This window comes from Triturus cristatus, chromosome 10, assembly GCF_964204655.1.
Source record: "Triturus cristatus chromosome 10, aTriCri1.1, whole genome shotgun sequence".
NCBI classification, from domain to species: domain Eukaryota; kingdom Metazoa; phylum Chordata; class Amphibia; order Caudata; family Salamandridae; genus Triturus; species Triturus cristatus.
The window spans coordinates 363,590,030-363,603,445 of NC_140593.1; positions in this window are offsets into that span (position 1 = coordinate 363,590,030).

Below are 13,416 nucleotides of genomic sequence, written 5' to 3' on the forward strand. Positions count from 1 at the left end.
GGTAGAGCTTAAAGAGGTCAATGCCTATGCTGACGCAGCCGGCCATCCTTCTAGAGGTGGATCCATTGAGTACTATCAATTGAATAACAGTAAAAACAATTAAGTACAATGATTAGAGATGGCAGAAGTGCAGTATGAAGTGCAATATAAAACCAAGGGCCTGATTACGAGTCTGGTGGTCTTTTGACCACAAGACTAGCGGTGGCGCAAGAGTGGCGACCCACCGTTGTGCCATTTCCGACTTCCAAAGTCGTACCGGCGGTGGACTGCCAACAGCACCCTGGCAGTGGTGCAGCTGCACCACAACGCAATATGCTGAGCAGGGACTGGCCCAGTCCTGCTCAGCATATTCCAAGTTCTTGCACCGCCAGCCTTCTCATAGTGGAGCCCTGCCATGAAAAGGTTGCCAGTGCAGGATCAAAGGGGGCCCCACAGGGACCCCATGGCCGCCCTGCCATGGGGATACATTCAGGGTGGCACAACATGTGCCCACCTGCCTGTATTCCCACAAAGTTCCAGCATGCCATGGACGTCACCATCCATACCGTGCTGGAACGTTTATGCCGTTCCCATTGCAGTACTTGTTTTCCAGGCACCATCATGGGACAGACAAAGGACCACCGGCAGTATTACGAGTTACACATTTTTAACTTATAATACTGCCGGCGGTCCTTGCGAGGCTTTGGCGCACCAGAGCCGGCGTTGAGCCGGCGCTGTTTCACCAAAGTCGTGATCGGCCCCAAGTTATTATTACAGTTCTCATTTCTCCCTCATGATTGGAATTTGAGGAAAACATGATTCACATGATCAGTGGTCTAGAGCTATATTAATCTGTTTCCTTGGAAATTTGCCTAAAACGAATTAGAAACAGTATTAAGTTCATACTTGTCTTGCACCAAAAGAAAACACCTGTGTCATCAGAGATAGATGAAAATTCATGCAGGGCTTAGATCAAATGTCATTGGGATGTGCAATTAAGCATGTATCACTGTTCAGTGGCTAATGTCCCTTTACATATGTTGCACCTGCTTTTGTGCTGAACATTAGTCAATATAGAGGTGCAGGCGTCAGCGTATTTCAAAATGACTGGTTTGTTCACATGCACAAAAAGCCCAACTCATCATGCATCATATGGAAAAGATAGAGATGCGCTATGGGAAGTGGGTGAAGGAAGAGAGTATACAATTTAAGAAGGGGAAGGAGGGAGGCAATTTCCTTTAGAGGGTGTTAACAAATGGGTTGTTTTGTATATGGGGGTGAGGATTACCATATTGAGAAGATGAAGGTGCAAGTGCTGGCAATATAGAGGAAGAAGGGATGAAAAGGTTAGTGTGGGAATGTGCAGAGCTGCAGATGGATTATAAAGGAGGTCTTCAGCTGGGATGGACATGTTCAAGAACAGAGAGGATACTTTCAAAAGAATCTTATGGGCAATTCCAAGATCATAAAGACAACCTAGATGGAGATTGGAAGCTAGTGCGGAGTCCTCAATGTTGGAATCAAATATTCTGTACATCCCCTCCAAGAGACCCGGTGGACTCTAGTATGTGGTAAGCAGTGCAATCGGTGTAGCAGTTAAAGACGAGACCTAATCAACACTGTTCACGTAGTCGACTCAGGAAACCACCAGTAATAGAATAGCTTGCAGTTTGTGAGATAAGGTGAGGAAAGGGAATATAAAAAAGTACAACAAGAAAATGTAAAAGTCAGAAGACCGCCCATGACCGCTTACCATATCCCTTCTTCCATCCGCCTAGTTGTTAGTGTTACTCTTTTAATGCACCCTTCCTCGCCTCTTTGTCCCTGAAGGCGGCTGTGGAGGAAGTGAGCCATGAACGTTCATGAATGAGTCTGACTCAAATGGGAATCCGTTTCTTCAAGTTAGTAATCATCGCTGTTTTTCTGTGGCATCTTTCTTCCTGTTTAAATAACAAACAACAACAAGCATCGGAAAATCGAATGAAGTAAACATTTCTTGAGCTGTGGGTCCCTTAAAAAAATCTTCTTCTCTCCTGGATCGTCAAACCACATTTGCAATTTTTTGCAATATAAAAATCAGCATTTGAAGGAAATCAAACATTTACTGTTCACCTGCAGCAAATCATCCTGATAAGGCATCATTCAATTAGGAAGGAAGAATGATAGTTCACAGAGCCATTCACAGACCTCAACTCCTTTTGGGAGCCTCCCTCCCCCTTGACAAGACATGGCGCTCCTGCGGTCCCTCCGCCACAACAGAGCTAGGATCTGCAGATAGATGGGTTTTAAGGAACTGAAGAGATCACGTTGCACTAAATGCCCAGTGTGATGTGTAATCAGAAACATAGTTGGAACAGCTAACCAGGCAGGTAAATGTGGACTCAACAGACATCAAAAGCACATCACATATGCATGGTATCCGCAAGAGGGGACCATGTATGCCAGTTTGGAAAGAGGCTTAAACAGGTACAATTTTTGTGGAATTCAAAGGTAAAAATTATATGTATTTTAAACTGCGAGGTCGGTTACTTGGCTTTAGTTTGTTGAAATCTCTATAAAATAAAGTAGTGAAAAGCCATAAGTAAATCGTAACCAAGGGGAGACAAACACAAGGAGAGCACACCCAGCTCAAAAACAAACAACTGTATATATCCTACAGTCCCACAGCCCTTTAACTTCTCCTCATATCCAGATCAGCGTCTTGTTCCCCGTTTCTTCGGCATTGCCCGCTCCATTCATTGGCCTCCTCCTGCCGCCATTAATCGGCCCCGCCCCCTCTTTGCCCTAGAATGAGTGCGCCTTACAACGGGTAAGAAAAGCAGCTGGCTGTTTTATGGAAACAAATGAGACCCCGGGACTGTCAATCTTCTTTGTGTGTCAGGGAGGAGTTTCTGCTTGCTTTTCGAGGGGTGTCTCCGCATCTGTCATCCCATTCACTTACCGAGGCCCGAAATCACGGAAACTACAGATGTCGGCTCCTTCAAGATACTTGGAGGCTGGGGAGGTGGGCGGGGCCTCTATTGAGATAGTGTGATACACAGAAGGCCTGCACAAGGCCTGGATGGTAATTGCGTTGTTTTTCAAGCTGCGTGTTTAGCAGCCCATTCATTAGGAAGGGCTCGGAAAATGTTCATTTTGATATCACAGACTGAACTGGGAGGTGAGGGTTCACGGGCCTGTGACTGCTGTTGGGAGGCAGAGCGGGTGATGGAAGTGTGCTGTGCCTTTCGCTATGTGCAAGCGCACTTGCCTTCCTTTGAGAAAGAGGGACACGTGATACAAAACGTTATTGTTTAATAATTTATTATTTTCCTTCACATAAATATCCTTATGTTGTTCTATTTAAGGGAATTTTTCCTTCCACAAACATCCATTTTTTTTAAATGTTCGAGAACTACTTTGTCACCTCCTCCACCACTTAGTAAATATTTTTTTATCGTTTAAAACGTGCTTTTCCTTTATCAGCTCATCATATACAAATTAAAAGTGTGGCGGCCACGTGGTCAATAAAAGCAGCGCTTTTTTAGCCCTGGTTTCAAGGAATCCACGATATGCCATAGGATAAAGCAAAAGCCATATGCCTTTAATATACTGTAGATCTGCCGACTCCCACAATGCCACAGTGTTCCACACAATATCGGCTCTGTTCGTGCGGTCACCTGGTGAGGAGCCAATATCACAAAATGGCAGCATCGATGAGGTGGAAACCCCTGCACAGAGTGCATTTCCAGCCCGCCTTTGGAGGCTGTGAACGTCCACAGGACATTGGCACCATTCTCAGCAAGCTTTTCTTTTTTGGAAAGAGGGGGGGAGGATATACCTCTTAAATAGATTTGAGATGAGGCCTCGCCCCACCAAGCCCCCGGCCCCCCTTAACACAGTGAAATATATATATATATTTAAGTTGGTGCATCTGATATTGTCGAAAATAGCACAAAAGAACGCGTGATGGCTAAATACTGCCCCCTCCAGCTGTACTTCCATCAGCTTTTCCAGAATACCAAAAGAAAACAATTGGAAGACAATAATTCATGGAAAACCTGTCTCATTTTACATGAGGAATAGTGCAAGAGCGTGCAGAATTATTACACTTGCTGGTAGGATTGTGCTGAATGCCTACCAAGCACAGTACCTTATGTATTTTTTAATTTATGACAATGTGAGTTTTTTCGTTAATAGGGGTTTTTACGCATACCTTTCAAGCAAAAATGGAAATGCTTTTTAAATTCATAAAACATTGAACTGTGGTTTTGTTTCAGATCATTTACTGACAACACTTCCTCCCAAATATGTGTCACGTTTTGCTTCTAAATTCACTGGGAGAGCAGTTTACTTTGTGCCAGATTACAAGTGCCTGGGAGGGAGAATTTGCTGCATCCGGTTCCTCTGGGATTGAAATTTCTCGGGTGCGAATTTACCAGCTTTCCACCCACTCCGAGTAAATGGAGAATAATACGCGCATTTTGTTTCACATCAATACAGATCTTTTTTCCCTGGTAAATACCGGCGGATTTCAACAGCCAAAATGTATTGGGAAATGCAGACTTTATCAGCTATGATAAACGCCACACCACTCAGAATCAACATCCATTTGCTTGCGCAGGGGTCAGAATTTTCTGGCACACTTGTAATGAGGCCACAGGTGTTTGCAACTAATCCTCATTTAAAGTTGGATGATACGTTTTGCATTGCTGCAATGGGCTTGCATGCATTTATGGTGAATGAATTTTGGTAGAGACCAGCCTGATGGCGCATATTAGGGCTGGGTGATGGGAACATCTTAATTGTCAAAATCATGCTACATCAGAGTCGTCGAAGTCTAACAAGTTTTGTGACTTTGCTCAAACTGAAATAACCCCTCCCACAGTAACATAGTAAGGATGCCACTGCTGTTGGGGGTATTAATATACAGCGATAATCAATGTTGAATGGGCTCCTCAGGGATCTGGGGCTGGGTGCACTGCATCTGCTGCACCAATTGTAGTTACACCCCTGCCTCCCACTGACCTTCTGCAAGACAGAATTTTCTACATCAGGGTATCCCAAAGACAAGCCATCTTGCAGCAGGAAATCTGTGATGGCCCAAAAAGAACCTTCCCCTCCCAACCCCCCTCATGCAGATGCGAGATGCTGGCGGGTAAGGTGGTGCCAACAATTTTTGGGAGGAGTCAGCTAAGGACTGGTCAGGTCCTTGTGGGGAATGCAGGTGGACACATGTAAACAGAGACTGCTCAGATCTGGTGCATGTTATGGGCAGCAAAGTAATTCTTGAGTCTGGGATTGTTGTAGGCCCCTGTGGTCTTAGCCCTAAGCAAACACAAGCAGATGATGGGCGGAGTGCTGAAACTTTTCAGACACTGACCCCCGGTCACAGATCTGGGTTAAATTCATCATCGTTCTTTAGCTCACTTCGCCACCCAAGTTCAGACCCAGCCATATGCAAATCAGTCTTGACCCTGTTCCTCGTGGGAACAGTCCAGCCCGAACTGCCAAGTCTGGTCTTCCCAGTACCAGAAAAAAGCATCTTGGGACCGGTTTCGGGGTAACAACCCTCATCAGCCAGGCTAGCTTGAATTCAGTGGAAAAGTGAGCAAGGGACCCACATCTGGGCATACCCTGCCAACTTAGGGCGAACAAAGCAAACACAGCCCTAAGCCAGGCAGTGCTACGGTGCTGGGGGACATTTTGGAGGTAGCAGCAGAAGGTCTGAAAGAAAGGATGGGTAAGTACTGGGTTGCATGGTCTTTTGCTGCAGTGGGTACAGTTCCAAATTGCACTTTTATGCTACATCAGTCTAACCAATCAAGTTTATTTGCTTATATAAAATAAAATAATTTATAGCTGATGTTAATTACAGCAGAGAAAACAAAATAAACTAAGCAACGTTGCATGATGAAATAATCTAAGTGAATATTTCCTTGTATAAAATTTTATCAATATCATGAATGGTGATTAAATACAGTGTCCATTAATAGGAACAAACAATGACACTGCCAATAGGTTGGTCTTGTGAATGAAAAATCCTTATGTGTCACTGGTGAGTGTAGACACACAATAAGTCATCACACGCACTCTGTCACTATCTTTGCACTCATGCATCTTTTCATCAATCCACCTACTCATCCTACTATTCATCCTTTGACAGAAACACAATGAAATACACACAAACTCAACAACATATGCGAGATAAATTAAAAGTATACAAGTTGAAAAAAGAAAACATGCTGCTTTCTAAACACGACAGGCATGTGTTTGCAATAACAAAACTAAACATAGCAGTGAGTGTCTCGCTTGCAAAGGTATTGTTAAATGATCTATTTTTGTTTTAAAGTACAAGCATGTCTGCCAAATTAGAACGGACATGTTGGCCATCTTGGAATAGTAAAACAATATTACACTATCGACAACAGCATTTCATAATTATCTCCTGGTATGAAGGAATTGGCCATGTGGAATGTGGCACACTGCAGATGAAATGAGTGGCAAGCAAGCAACCCGTTGGCATTGCCCAGAGTGCTGTATTATACTGTTCAGAAATGTTAAAATGAAAATAGAAGAGCCAAAGAAATTAAAGGGCAACTACAAAAGAGAAAATGAAAAAGTAAAGGACTGGCCAAGTAGCCCACAGATTGCAGCGGATTCATTTTCAGGTGGAGCTACACACATGATCAGAGAATTCCATCATCAAAAGGCAAAAGAGTCAATGACATGCGGAATGAACCATTACCCCATGCAGTTCACTGTCATGGATAAAAGCAGAATGTAAATGACACTCGGACAGACCAGTGGCAGGACAGAATGGACCCAAAAGACCTCCAGGTATCTATATAGATATATATTTATATATATATGGATGCATGTATTATTTAATGATTTCATTTATTACCAGATACTGGCAGACATCTAAGAAGAGATTTTAGCAAGAATTATTATAATGCAAATCTTCCCATCTCTAGAATTCGTCACCGGCACTAATCAACACTAAAATCATTCTCTACAAAGCTGATTTGACATTTCGTCTAACAAAATATATAACATCTGTAGGGTTTAACACAAAGGAATAACAATCCACCCTTAAATGCCTGTTGATTTTAACATATTCATTTCACACTCAATATGTCAAACCTAAAAGGTTTATCATACCTTTTCGTAATAAACAGATCAGACCTATGGCATCAGAAATATTTATCCTCGTGAACCAATCAGCCCTATAGCTGTTATCAATGGCCTATCACCATAACCAACTGAGGCCTCCTGTACTGAGCATAACCTTTGTGATAGAATTGCCATTATAAGAAACTGAGGCCTACTATGTTGATTATAAGCCTTTCCACAAGGCAACCATTAGACATACCTTAATACAAATACAAATATGTACACAGCACAGTTGTCAAAACAATACAAAATCCCTACTATGAGATCCTAATAAGGATTACCATAGTGCAAATTGTCTATGCCCAAGGTTTGTTCAGGTGGGTCACCAGCACTAATCCCCTTGCCTGCTAAAGTAATCTGTGACATTATATATTGTAAAATGTCTACCTATAGGCCTTAACACAGTGTAATAACTATCCACCCTTAAAAGCTGTTTGCCTTTAACACTAACATTTGACAGTAAGTATGTAAGGCCTACTTACTTCCTCATAACTTGCCATTATAAACAGGTCACACCTAAGAAATCTGACATAACATTTCCAGTGACCTTATAAGGCCTCTTCCCTTTACTAATGGCTTGGCACTATATACAACTCAGGCCTACAGAAGTGCACAGAAGATGACAACTACCAGACATACATTTATAAAATTACATATATATACAAACATACAGTTGGCAAAACAATATACAGCCTATATCAATTGGGCCTAACAAGAATCCTCACAGTGAAACTCTACTCTCAGGGTGTGCCAGAGTGGGTGACCAACACCATAACTCTAGCCTACTAAGGTACTCTGCATGATAACATGCAACCAAATATCTTTCTATGGCATGTAAGCCTACTGACTTTACGACATGCTTTTCACAATAAATAAACCAGGCCTTTGTAATAACTTTCCATAAGAAACTGGCATAGCACTTCCGTGCACACCAATCAAGCCTTTAGCTGTTATCATAGGCGTGTCACCATAACAAACTCAAGCCTACTGTACTAAGAATAAGCTTTCCCACAAGGCAAACATCAGGTATACATTCATAAAACTGCAAATACATACAAAATTATAGTTGGCATATCACAATGATATCTTTCCTAACATGGTTTAATAATGATTCTCTCAGCGCAAAACGACTATACTCATGGTTTGTCAGAGGGGGCAACCAACACCAAAGAACTTGCCTACTAAGGTAATCTATGTGATGCTGTGCAATGGAAAAACTATCTGTAGGCCTTAATTTAGAGTAATAACAATCCATCCTTTCTTTTTAATTTATTTATTTTTAAATAAAACATGATATTGGCGTTTACAAAACAGCAATGTTAAGTACAAAGGACCACAGGCAAATAACTGTGGTGTTTGCAAAATACAAACTTTGTTTGTGCTCCGCCCCATAACACAGATTTGAAATTGCCCCATGCAACTGGCCCAGTCCTGCAGAGACACCTCCAACACAAGACCTTCTGCAGCCTAGTTCCAGTTGAAGCCTCCCTTCAAACACCCATCTTCCCGTTACTCCCCTCAAGCGTTGCTGGGTTCCAGCTGAATTCCTATGTAACAACCCTATTCCCTCCAAATGTTCCTGTGTTTTTACAGACAGTCTCATTTTAATAAATGGGACATGACAAATCCATGCTGCAATCTATGCCCAACTTCCACCTTTCCAAGGAAGGCCCCTCTGCACATTTCCAAGTCAGCGCTATATTGCACTTGGCGATCACTGAAAATAGCAATCTACTCTTAATGCCTATTGACTTTAACATATGTGTTTGACCATCAATTTGTCAGGCATACTAACCTTATCATAACTTTTCATAAGAAACTATCAGACATACAGCCCTTTTCATTGGCTTATCACCATAACTTATTTAAGCATATTGTACAGAGTGTAAGCTTTCCACAAGGCAACCATCCGACGTAGTCACAGAAGTGTAAATGTATACAAATATACAATTGACAAAGCAGAAAACTATCTCTCCTAAGAGATCCTAATAGATGCTACTAAGGATTAGTGTAGTCCATATCTTCTATACCCACAATTTGTTCAGGAAGATCACCAACACTAAAACACTTGCCTATTACAGTAATCTGTGAAATTCCATGTAACAAAGTACCTGCCTACAGGCTTTAACACAGTGTAATAATAGTCCATCCTAATCCACGCCTATTGTCTTTAATGCTTGCTTTTTGCAATTAAGTAGGCCAGGCCTACTGTCTTTCTCATAATGTTTCATAATAAACAGATCAAACTATAATTTTTTTTTTGTCCTCACACTGCCAACGCTCTTATTTGGATTCCTCCTATCTCTCCTTATCAACCTGTGCCAACCCTCGAAGGGGACAAAAGAGAGAACAGAGCTTTCAGGCAAAGATATTACTGTCTCCGTTTCCCACTCCTGTTCACTTTGGGGGCTCCGGAATGTTACTAAGGAGGCCAGGACCAGCAGTAAGCTTGGCTTAATCATAAGACTCTCTTGCCTTCTCCCTCCAATCTATCAAAGCAGACCAGATCCTGGCTTTGCTTCTTTGATCACACGCCATGTCAGATTCACTTGTACAAATGATATTCTTTAAGCATTCTGCAAACGTTGGCAGAAATTCTGACTTCCATTTTCTACATATCTCTTGTCTCGCTAAGATGATCACAAAAAACGTAAACTTTGTACAAAGTACATTCAAGTGGTAGTCATTCGTAAGACCAAAGAATATCAAATTGTCACTTACTTCCATTGGTAACCCCAATACTTCTTCCAAGAAATTACATACTCCCAGCCAGTAGAATTTGATTTCCAGACATTTCATGAACATATGCTTGTCCTCTGCTGAGGAATATTTACATCTTGGACAGTTGCACACATTACCTGTAACTTTCGATAACTTTTGTGGGGACCAGTATACCATATATGCGGTGAAAAGGTGATTCCTATTGAGAGATGCTGGTTTTACCACATCCTGTAAAATCAGACCAGAATTTGTTAATATCTTCACTATCATATTCTTCTGCCCAAAGATACATGATTTAACTATCCAGATTGTCCTCCGCATCCACTAGGGCCCAATACCAGAAGGAGATTTATTTTCTCCACTTATCTATTCTGGTTACTTGATCCATTTTCAGATTTTCCCTCTCCTGGGGCCAGCTCTGTGACGCTCACCAAGAAAAGATATCTGATAATATTTAAACCTCGTCAAAGTTCCTCTTGTGAGATTGTTAAGCACATCCCAGCTGACTAAATTAGATTCCTTTTTCAGATCTCCCCATTTATTTAAACCTCATCTTCTCAACAGCTGACCAAGTTGACGCTTCAAACACTCCGCAGTACCTGGGGAGTCCCAAATTGGGGCTTGTGCTACGTAATATGGTATCTTCATTTTCTTCCTAATGTAGACCCAAGTCTCTAAGGCAGCTCTTAAAATCTTTAACCTTACTTTCTTGTAAAACTTCGGATCACCATATTTGTAAAGAAAATGAGACTGGCCTTGCACCACATCTTTTAACATGGCCTCAAATAATAATCCTAATGATGAGCTATCGGGCTTGCTTGCTAACATTCGAAAGTTTTTGAAATGAAAGGCATAACAGTAAGTTAGTAAGTTGGGTAGTGCCAGTCCGCCCACAGTGAGCCCTTTTCTAAGTTTTTTCCAGGCTATCCTTGGACCTTTCGTCGCCCAAATAAAGCTTCCTATTTTACCTTGTACCTTCGCTATGTCTGCCTTTCTAAAGGAAAGTGCGATAGAATTATATGGGAAAGTAAGTTTTGGTAAAATAATCATTTTCAAGAGATTAACCCTCCCGTATATGTTTAGGGGGAGGTTTGCCCATCGTGAAAGTAAACTCATTACCTCCTTACTTATTCTCTTTCAGTTGACTACAGGTATATCCTCCAATTTTTGAGTGAGCTGTATCCCTAGATATCTCATTTGATTTTGGGCCCCCTGGCTTCTCACCTCCTGATTCCATTCTATGGTTTCATTTTTTTCCCTATTTATTTTATACCCAGAAGCCTCACCAAATCTCTCTGCCTTCTCTATCAGCCTTGGCATTGCTTCTTGAGGGTTTCTCATATGTAAAAGCAAATCATCTGCATATAGTGCTATTTTGACTTCTAACCCCCCATCCTGAAAGGCAAAATTGAGGTGTCTTCTCTAAGCCAGCTAGCAAACGGCTCAATATATAGGTTAAACAAGAGTGGGGACATAGGGCACCCCTGCCTAGTGCCCCTTGTGATACCGAACCAGTCTGTCAGTTCCCCATTTACTAGCACTTTTGCTTTAGGGCTAAGGTATAGGTTTTTCACCGTCTTAACTAAGTTATTTGGAAAGCCAAAACTTTATAGGGTCTCCCACAAGTATGCCCAATTTACCTGATCAAATGCTTTGGCAGCATCTATTGCTACTACAGCCAATGGGGCATTTCTTGCTTCAGCAGAATCAATGGTCCCCATTACCTGAAAGGTTAGTTTATTTAACTGCCTCCCTGGTATGAAGCCTCTGTGATCAGGATGGACTACCCCTGTTATTACCTTTGAGACCCGTGAAGCGACTATTCCTGAGAAGATCTTATAATACGTGTTTAGAAAGGATATAGGCCTATAAGACTCAATCTTCTGGGGGTCTTTATTTGGTTTTAGAATCAGCGTAATTGTGGCTTCTTCCCATGAGCTAGGTGGATATTCACCGTCTATATAAATTTTATTAAACAAGATTTTTAGAGTTGGCACCCCCTTACCCAGGATACTTAAGTACAGCTCTACTGGCAGCCCATCCGGGCCTGCAGCTTTTCCTTTTGCCATTATTTTACATTGTGCCAATATTTCCTCCTCAGTAATGTCTTGTACCAAGGACGTCTTCTGTTCCTCTTTCAGTTGGGGAAGTGTTATCTGTTTTAACCACTTCTGAATATTTCCTTGTTCTGGCTTTATATCCTCCTTATACAGATCACTCATGAAACTTCGGGCTTCTTCACGGATCTCTTGATCTGCCTGTATCATTACTCCTGACCCTCTTTTTATTAAGTTCTTAATCGTGTTCCTTGCCCTGTCTGACTTAGCCTTCCACGCCAATAAGGAGCTGCACTTCTCCCATAATCAAAATGTTGGAGCTTGCTTGCCTTCTATCTTTCTAGGAGCTTCTTATCTATCTTTGACTGGAACTCAGCCTGCAGACTCTCTAGCTCTTTCACTAATGTTGTAACTGTACTTAAGCTCTCCATTGATGCAATCTGCAATTCTCTTTCTTTTTCCTTGTTATCATTTATTTTCCTTGCCTCCTCTTGCTTCTGATCTTTCCTTTTTCCCACTGTTATAGCCTTCATTATCCCTCTTAGGTAAGCCTTAAATGCCTCCCATACTATCTGGTCCTTAGCTGTTCCCGAATTGTATTTAAAATATTCATCTGTCTTTTCCCCTAGATCTCTAATTACTTCTTCATTTAATAACATCGCCCTATCTACTGTCCACCTTCTCTGTGTCTCTTTTTGCTGCAATATCAAATTCATAACAACTGCTGAATGGTCTGACAATATGGCAGGAATATGTTTTATCATCTCGGCCTCTGTTAACAATTCTTGATCTATAAGGAAATAGTCAATTCGGGAATGATGCGTATATTTCTTGCTGTAAAATGTAAAATCTCATACTTCTCCAAATATCGACCAAATTAAACTCCCTCATCATATTTTTTAAGCTAGAAAATGTTTTAGAGGGTCTATTATACTTTGCTTTTGAGGTACGGTCTAAATCCTTATTTAAAACCAAGTTGAAATCACCCCCCAATATGACAGGAGCTGTCATATCAAGCATATTAGCTTCTGGTTTAGAGATTGAACCCGGGTTATCTTCATTTGGTCCATAGTATACTACGCAGACCAAGGGCCTATCCTGCATCGTTAAGGTGACCACTAGCCATCTCCCTGACTGGTCTGTCTCATACTTGACTATCTTTATTACTGAATTGCATCTTATAAGTAATGCTACTCCCCTTGTACTTCCTCTTTGCTCCGAACAGAGGACCTCCTGAGCCCATCTTACTTTACTAAAACCCTGTTTACACTCTTGTGCTTCTAGGTGGGTTTCTTGTAAAAAAATAATGTGTGCTTCAGTACCCCTTAAGAACTCTATAACCTGAGATAGCTTAATCTTCCTCCTCAGCCCATTCACATTCCATGTTAATAGTTTAAGTTTATTGGATTTGTTCATTTTTAAAGCTGTTTTTTCTATAACCTCCTAGCTTCTTCCAGCATGAATCTAAAGCATGTATGAGGACTCATGTTTTCATTTTTCCCCT